Raw genomic sequence first — 9,210 nt, forward strand, 5'->3', positions numbered from 1 at the left:
GAAAAAAAAAAAAAAAAAAAAAAAAAAAAAAAAAAAGAAGTAGTGTCTGTTCTCAACAAACAGATGGGAAAATCACATCATTCAAAAGTCATCGGTTAGAATATGAAGGGTCTACTCTCAGTAATGAGACAAAATCAACCCTAGACAAGACACAGCTCCAGGTCTTCCTAACAAAGATTAACAACAAGCTTTTATTTGTAGGAATACAAAAATATACAGCCCCCAACAAGATAAAACTCACATCTGGCATCCAATAAAAAATTACTAGGCATGCAAAGATGCTGGAAAACACATCTCTTACTGAGAAGTACATTCATACTTGATTGCTTTTGTAACAAATTACCACAAACTTAATGGCGTAAAACAACAAAAATTTATTATTTTGCAGCTCTGGGGGTCAGAAGTCTATACTGAGTCCTCAGGGTTGCATTCTTTTTGGAAGCTCTTGGGGAAAATCTGCTTCTTTGCCTTTTCCAGCCTCTAGAGGCTGCCCACATTCCTGAGCTCATGGCCCACATCACTCTGTCCTCTGTTTCCAGCATAACATCTCCTGTCTTTGTTTCTAACTCTCCTGCCTCTGTCTTTAAGGACCTGGGTGATTACGTAAAGTCCATTTTGATAACCCAGATTAATGTCCCCATGTCAAGATTCCTCAATCACATGTGTAAGGTCACTTTTGTCGAGTAAGGTAACATTCATAGGTTCAGAGTGTAGAGGATTCATAAAACAAATGTACTTCACAGGCCTTGGTTTTCCAAAGCCTTGCAGTTTCAAATATTGACCTTACAAAGGACAGGAAATTCCCCCCAGGCTATTGAGTCTCTGTGGCAAGATAAGAATCATAACACAGCAAAGCTGCTGGTTCAAAGACAGACAGGTTACTAATTGTTATGTAAAGTTACTAAAAAGCTGCTGGAGGGAGAAGGAATGTTTGCTAGATCAAGCTTTTGTTAGCGGATCGGATCGACTTAATTGCATGTTACTAGCTTCTATTGTTAAAACTTGTTAAACTGTGCTTAGCAAAACCCCACCTATGTCTCTTCCTGTAACTTGCTGGTCTGGAGAATAAATGCAGGAAGAGAACCCCAATTCGTGGTTAATTTCCCAAATGGAAGCAATGCCTCACTGTTGAGGGCTATGGGAGATTAACCCCTTTTTGAGGCTTCTCGCTGCTCAAAAGAGATGGGCTTTGAGTAATCTTTGGCGGCTCCATCACCCAGGGGAGAAGGGGTGACAAATCTGTGGGAGGCAAAGCAACACAGAGGATTAAGACATGGGCATCTTGGTGGAATGGCATTATTCTGCCTACCACAAGGGAAAGATCAAGCAATGGATGCTGACCCAGAAATGGAACAGATTATAGGATTAGTAGACAAGGCCAGAAATAGACAAGGACATTAACAATAGTTATTATGACTATATTCCGTATGTTCAAGAAATTAGAGAAAATATTGAATATATTAAGTGGGAAGTTGGAAGATATTAAAAAAAAGATCCAAATTGAACTTCTAGAGATGAAATTTGCAATGTCAGAATGAAAAATACACTGGATAAGATTAATGAATTAATCATTGTAAAATTTAGAGACACTGCAACAAAGACCACCTAAAATAAAACAGACAACAAAAAATGACTGGAAAGGGCCAAGCCTGTGGCGCACTCAGGAGAGTGCGGCGCTGGGAGCACAGCAGCACTCCCGCCGCGGGTTTGGATCCTATATAGGTATGACCGGTGCACTCACAGTGCTCACTGGCTGAGTGCGGTGCGGCCAGTCTCAAAAAGGACAAAAAAAAAAAAATGACTGGAAAAATTTTAAGTAACAGTATAAGTGTGAAACAATATCAAGTTGATAAGTATACATGCAATTAAGTTGAATTCACTAGATGGGGTGAACTAAAAAAGTATTTAAGGGAATAATCTTTTAAATTTGAAGAAAATTATAAGCCCACAAATCCAAGAACCTAAACAAACCTCAAGCATAAGAACTATGAAGAAAACTACACCAAGGCACAACATAATTAAGTTGCTTAAAACCAGTGAAAAAAGAAAATCTTAAAAGTGGCCTCCTCCTCCCAAAGACACATTACATACAGAGAAGCAAAGGTAGGAATGATGGCACATTTCCCATCAGAAACAATGCAGTCTAGAGGAAAGTGTGGATCGACCAACTGTCAACCAAGAATTATTTATCCAGCAAAAATATCTTTAAAGAGTGAAGGCAAAATAAGGACCTTTTCTTTATCTGACACAGAAAAGGTAAAAGAATCTGCACTATTAAGAAATGTTAAATGTCCTTCGGGCAGAAAGAAATTGATATGGGATGGAAACCTGGACCTATACAAATGAATGAAGAGAACCAGAAATAACTACATTGCTAGATAAATTTTTCAGAGGTCATTGTTTATCAACTGTTTTTTAAAAGTTTAAAGCAGGGGCCGGCCCGGTGGCACACTCGGTAGTGCGGCGCTTGGGAGTGCGGCAGCGCTCCCGCCGAGGGTTCGGATCCCATATAGAGACCGGTCCGCTCACTGGTTGAACGCGGTGCAGACGCGACACCGAGGGTTGCGATCCCGTTGCCAGTCGCGGTACGGGCACAACACTGAGGGTTGCGATCCCATTACCAGTCACGAAAAAAGACAAAAAAAAAAAAAAAAGTTTAAAGCAAAATAGTAACCATGTGTATTAGTCAGCTCAGTCTGCCATAACAAAATACCATACACTGGGTGGTTTAGACAATAGAAATGTATTTTTCACAGTTCTGGAGGCTGGAAGTCTTAGATCAGGCTGCCAGCATGGTCAGGTTCTGCTAAGGGTTTTCTTCCTGGTTTGCATATCACCACCTTCTCACTGTGTTCTCACAGAGAGAGGGAGGGGGGGTGTCTGGTATATCTTCTTGTTAGGGCACTAATCCTATCATATCAGGGCCTTACCCTTATGACCTCATTTAACTTTAATTACCTCTATATAGGCTCGATCTGTAAAAGTATGATCACTTTTGTGATTAGGGCTTCAACATGAATTTTGAGGGGGAAACAATTCAGTCCATAGCATTATGTATTGTGGGGTTTCTTATATGTGTAGAAGTAAACTTTCTACATATGCATGACAATAGCACAACAGCTTGGAGAAGAGAAATGAAAGTACGCTGTCAAAGGTTCTTCTGTTATATGTGAAGTAATACAATATCATTTGAAAGTAGACTAGATGAGTTAAAGATGTACACTGTATCTGCTAAAATAAACAATAGCCACTAAAACAAGGGAGTGAAGAGAATCATACAGAATACTCAATTCAAGTGAAGATTAAAAAAAGAGGGAAAATGAACAAAGGATATATGCAACAAGTGGAAAACAAAAGCAAGATGCTAGAGTTAAATCAAACCCATGTCAAGATTCACATTCACTGTGAATGGTCTCGGACTTCCGCTTCCAGAAAGATGGAGTAGAAGTACTTTTCCTTATTCCTCCAGCTAAGCAGAACTAAAAATCTCAAACATTATATGTAGAACAAACAGAAAAAGCTTTTGAAAGGTGGGAAGAAAGACTGGCTGGGGACCCTCCAGACCCAAGGAACTACACAGTGGTAAGTTCCATGGTTTTTGTTTTAGTTTTTGTTTTTTTCCTCATAAATTCAAAACCTTTTGGAGAACCTGACAACATGGAAACACCAAGGGACACAAACAAACAAACAAAAAAAACCTCACTGAAAGCCAGCTTTCTCTGTAACCAAAGGACCAGGAAAGAGCAACCTAGCAAAACACAAAGCTTTTAGAAAATAACCGCTTGATTCCAGCCAAGCACCACAGAATAAACTGCAGCCAGACCCCAGGCCCCACAAGAAAAAGCTGAGAAGGGAGCCTAGTAATCCACTTTTGCCAGTCATTAAAGAGGCTCCCCAACCCCTCTACCAGTGTAGTTTCACAGAAGCCCAAGTAGCGAGCCAGAACTTTTACCCCTGCTGGGAGATAGTGAGGCATGCCCCAGGGTGTCACAGGAGACTGCCTGGGGAACCTGGATTTCCACCTCAGCCCGGTGGTAATGAGGAAACCCTTCCCTTCCATGCTGGGCTGGTATCAGAGGAGGCCGAATGGAGAGTCACCACTCAGTGATAATGAGCCCACCCCTGTATTGTGACAGTAGGGACCATACAGGGAGCAGTAATGATGTATTACTGCCCCCAGTAGTCAGGGTTGTTACAATAGAAGCCTAGTGGGGTCCTGAAATTCCCATGCCTGCCTATTAACAAGGAAGCTGAGTGCAGACCTGGAGTTCCACCCCACATAGCAGTAGCCAGGCAGAGCCCCACATATAACATTGATGGAGCAGTGTCTTAAGAGGTCAAATAAGATAGATATTTAAATAAGACCATGTGTCTTGTAATGACCAAAATATCCAGGTTTTAATCAACTATCACTCATCATACCAAGACCCAGAAAAATCTCAATTTGAATGAAAAAAGTCAATCTCAGCAAAGCATAGAAATGAAGAACTAATTTTAGAACTGAAAAATGTAGTAACCAAAACAAAAAACTCAGTGCGTGGGCTCAACAGCAAAATGAAGGAGACAGAGAAAAGAATCAGTGAACTTGAAGATAGCACAATAGAAATAACACAAACTGACCAAAGGAGAGCAAATAAATTGAGAAAAAACAGAGCTTTAGGGGCCTTTTAGGAGCTATAACAACAGATATGAACTTTGTGTCACTACAGCCAAACAAGGAGAAGAAAAAGAAAATAGAGCTTAAAGTAAGTGAAACCAAAAGATAAGAAGGGAATACTACAAAAGCTCCACAGACATAAATTTGACAACTTAGATAAAATGTACAAACTTCCTGAGAAGCACAAACCCACATCTCACAATGTGAAATAGATCATTTTAATAGCCCAATAACTATTGAGGATAACTTAAAAAGTCCTGAAAAAAGAATTCTGCAGATGCAGATGATTTAGCCAGAGAATTCCACCAAAATTTTTTTTAAAGTAATTAACATCAATTCTACACAATCTTTTCCAGAGCATAGAAGAGGGAATACTTCCTATTATGAAATGAGTGTTTGTGTCCCCCCAAAATTCATATATTAAAATATAATCCCCAATGTGATGGTATTTGGAAGAAGGCTTTTGGGAGGTAATTAGGTCATGAAGGTGGAGACCTTAGGAATGGGATTAGTGCCTTATAAGAAGAGGCCAGAGGACTAGCATGCTCTCTTTCTGCCATGTGAGGATATAATGAGATGTTGGCAGTGTGAAACCTAGAAGAGGGCCTTCAGCAGACCCCAACCTTGCTGGCACCCTGATCTCAGTCATCCAGCCTCCAGAACTGTAAGAAATAAATATCTGTTGTTTATATGCCACCCAGTGCATGATACTTTGTTATAGCAGCCCAAAGTGACTAATTAATTTTATGACCCAGAATTACCTTGATACCAAAAAAAAAGACAGTATAAAATAAGAAACTACAGACCAATATCCCTCATGAATATAGACATGAAAATACTTAACGAAATATTAGCAAATAGAAACCAGCAATATAAAAAAAGAATTATACACCATGACCAAGTGGGGTTTATCCCAGGAATACAAGCCTGGTTCCATATTGGGAAGTCAAAATCAGGCTAAAAAAGAAAAATCACATGACTACAGAAAAACAGAAAAATCACATGATTGCAGAAAAAACATTCAACAAAATTCAGTCCCCATTCATGAAAAAACTCAGAAAAATAGGAAGAGAGGGAGAATTTCCTTGACTTCATAAAGATTATCTACCAAAAAAAGCAAAAATAAAAAGAGACAAACCTGCAGTTAACATTATACTTAATGGTGAAGACTGAATGATTTTCCCCTAAGATGAAGAATAGAGCAAGGACATTCATTCTCACTACTGCTTTTCAACAAAATACTGGAAATTCTAACCAGCACAATAAAGAAAGGAAATGAAAGAAAGGCATATAGATGGGAAAGGAAGAAATAAAATTGAATGTATATGTAGATAACATAATTGTCTACAACAGAAAATACCAAGGAATCTACAAAAAAGAAAGAAGGAAGGAAGGAAGAAAAAGAAAGAAAACAAATGAAAAATGACTCCCAAAAGTAATGTGAGTTCAGCAAGGTCACAATACAAAATCAACATACATGAATCAATTGTATTTCCATATACTTAGCAGTGAACACATGCAAAAAAAAAAATGCTATTTACAATTGCCCACAGAAATAAAATACTTAGGTGTAAATTTAACATAACATGTACAAAACCTATAGGCTGATAACTAAAAAATCATGATGAAAAATATAAAAATCACATTTAGGGCCGGCCCGGTGGCGCACTGCTACAGTGTGCCGCTTGGGAAGTGTGGTGGCGCTCCCGCCGAGGGTTCAGATCCCACATACAGACCGGTTCCCGCTCACTGGCTGAGCGAGGTGCAGGTGCAACACTGAGGGTTGCGATCCCATTGCCGGTCCCGGTCCGGTGCGGGCGCAACACTGAGGGTTGTGATCCGTTGCTGGACACGAAAAAAGACAAAAAGGAAAAAAAAATCATATTTAAATAGAGATATATGACATTCATGGATCGACAGACTCAACACAGTAAGGACATTAATTTATCCTAAATTGATTAGTGTAGTTCCTATCAAAATCCAAGTAAGATTTTTGTATTACCATAAAATTTATATGGAAGTACAAGGAACTAAAATAACTCTTAACAGTTTTGTAAGAGAGGCATAAAATGAGAAGAATCAGACTATCACATTTCAAAACTTATTATAAAGCCACAGTAATCAAAACTGTGTGGTGCTGGTGAAGGGACAGGGAGACATAGATGGGTTGAACAAAAGAGGGAACCCCAAAACAGCCTCACACAAGTATGACCAACTGATTTTTGACCAAGGTGCGAAAGCAATTCAATGTAGAAATGATAGTTTTTTCAACAAATGTTGCTAGAACACATGTATAATCCATAGGTAAACTAACTATTTAAATAAATATATAAATAAACCTTGACCTAAGCATCAAATGCTACACAATAATTAATTCAAAATGTGTCATGGACTTAAATGTAAGACAAAACTATAAAACTAATAAACACAGGAGAAACTCATTGGGACTTAGGACTAGGCAAAGATTTTTTTTTAGACTTTATACTAAAAGCATGGTCCATAAAAGAAAAATATGAGTAAATTGGACTTTATCAAAATTTAAAACTCATGCTCTATGAAAAATCCTGTTGTTAGGATGAAAAGCAAGTATGCAGTGGGAGAAAATATTTGTAAACCATGTATATGACAAGTGCCTAGTATATATAGTATATAAAGACCCCTCACAAGCTAACAGTAAAAAAGCAAACAATATAATTAGAACATGGCCAAAAGATATGAAGAGACATTTTACTGAAGAAAAGATATCTGCATCTATATACCGCAAGTAAACACATGAAAAGATGTTCAACAACACAAGCCATTAGAAAGATAAAAATTATGGGCCAGCCCCGTGGCTCACTCAGGAGAGTGCGGCACTGGGAGCACAGCGGCACTCCCACCGTGGGTTCGGATCCTATGTAGGGATGGCCGGTGCACTCACTGGCTGAGCACGGTGCGGATGACACCAAGCCAAGGGTTGCAATCCCCTTACCGGTCACAAAAAAAAAAAGAAAGAAAAGAAAGATACAAATTATGACCATGATGAGATATCACTATACACTTATTAGAACAGCCAAATTAAAAAATAGTGAAAATACCATAGCTGGCAAGGATGCAGAGAAAGTGAGTCTCTCATACATTGCTGTTAGGAATGTAAAATAGTACAGCACTTTGCATAATATACAGCTGTTTATTTTAAAACTAAATATGCAACTACCATATAAACTATCAATTGTACCTCTGGATGTTTATTATAGAGAAATGAGACTCGTGTTCACATAAACACCTGTACGTTAATGTTCATTGCAACTTCATTTGAAATAGCCAAAGTTGAAAACAACCCAGATGTCCTCCAGCAGGTGAATGGTTAAACAAACTGTATATTCATACCATGGAATGCATTTAGCAATAAAAAGGAATGAACTATTGACACATGCAGCAACTTAAGTGGACCTCAAGAGAATTAAGCTTAGTGAAAAAAGAGGCCAATCTCAAAAGGCAACATATTGTATTAGTCCATTATATAGCATTCTTGAAATGAGAAGATTATATATATGGAAAGTAGATTGGTGGTTGCAAAGAGCTAGGGATGGTGGGGAGGGGATGTGTGTGTGGCTACAAAGGGGCAGACAATGGAGATCTTTGTGGTGATGAAAATAGTTCTGTACAGTAGTGATTACATGAATCTGATAAATTATCAGGACTATATATACACTTTATTCTGGTTTTGATATCATACTATAGGAAAGTAAAATGTAACAATGGAGGAAACTGGATGAAGGGTACATGGGTGATAGAGTTTGGATGAGTTGTCCCCGCCAAAACTCATGTGGAAATCTGATCCCCAATATGACAGTTTGAGTCATGAGGGCAGATCCCACATGAATGGATTAGTGCTCTCCCTAGGTGGGGGGAGTAATGAGTGAGTTCTCACTCTATTAGTTCCTGTGAGAGTTGGTTGTTTAAAAGACCCTGGCACCTCTTCTCTCTCTCTCTCTTGCTTTCTCTCACCATGTGATCTGCTTATACTTGCTGGCTACCTGCTGCTTTCCACCATGAGTAGAATCAGCCTGAGGCCCATGCCAGATGCAACTGTCCCAGAATTGTAAGCCAAATAAACATCTGTTCTTTATAAATTACCCAATCTCAGGTATTTCTGTTATAGCAACACAAAAGGGCTAAAACAGTGGGACCTCTCTATAATGTTTTTGCAACCTCCCATGAATCTATTATTTCAAAATTATTTTTTTCAAAATTAAATTTTAAAAAATAAAAATGTAAGTGTTCCAAACACCCTTATTAAAAAGCAGAAATATATTGGATAAATAAAAGCATGACCCAATCATATGCTGCTATTTTTTATATGAAGAAACCAACTTTAAATAAAAAGACTCAAATAGATTAAAAGCAAAACTTTTGATCACTGAGGAACCAGCTTAGAAGTTAGCCAAAGGGTGAAATGGCTTTCTGGCCAGGAAAGTATTTAAAGAGAAAGTACATGTTTTTCCTTCTTTTGGGAGCCAGAAATTTAAGAAAATCTTTGTTAGGCCACTGGTTGGCCTGGAAACCACAAT

Source organism: Galeopterus variegatus, unplaced genomic scaffold (assembly GCF_000696425.1).
Source record: "Galeopterus variegatus unplaced genomic scaffold, G_variegatus-3.0.2 Scaffold1310, whole genome shotgun sequence".
Classification (NCBI taxonomy): domain Eukaryota; kingdom Metazoa; phylum Chordata; class Mammalia; order Dermoptera; family Cynocephalidae; genus Galeopterus; species Galeopterus variegatus.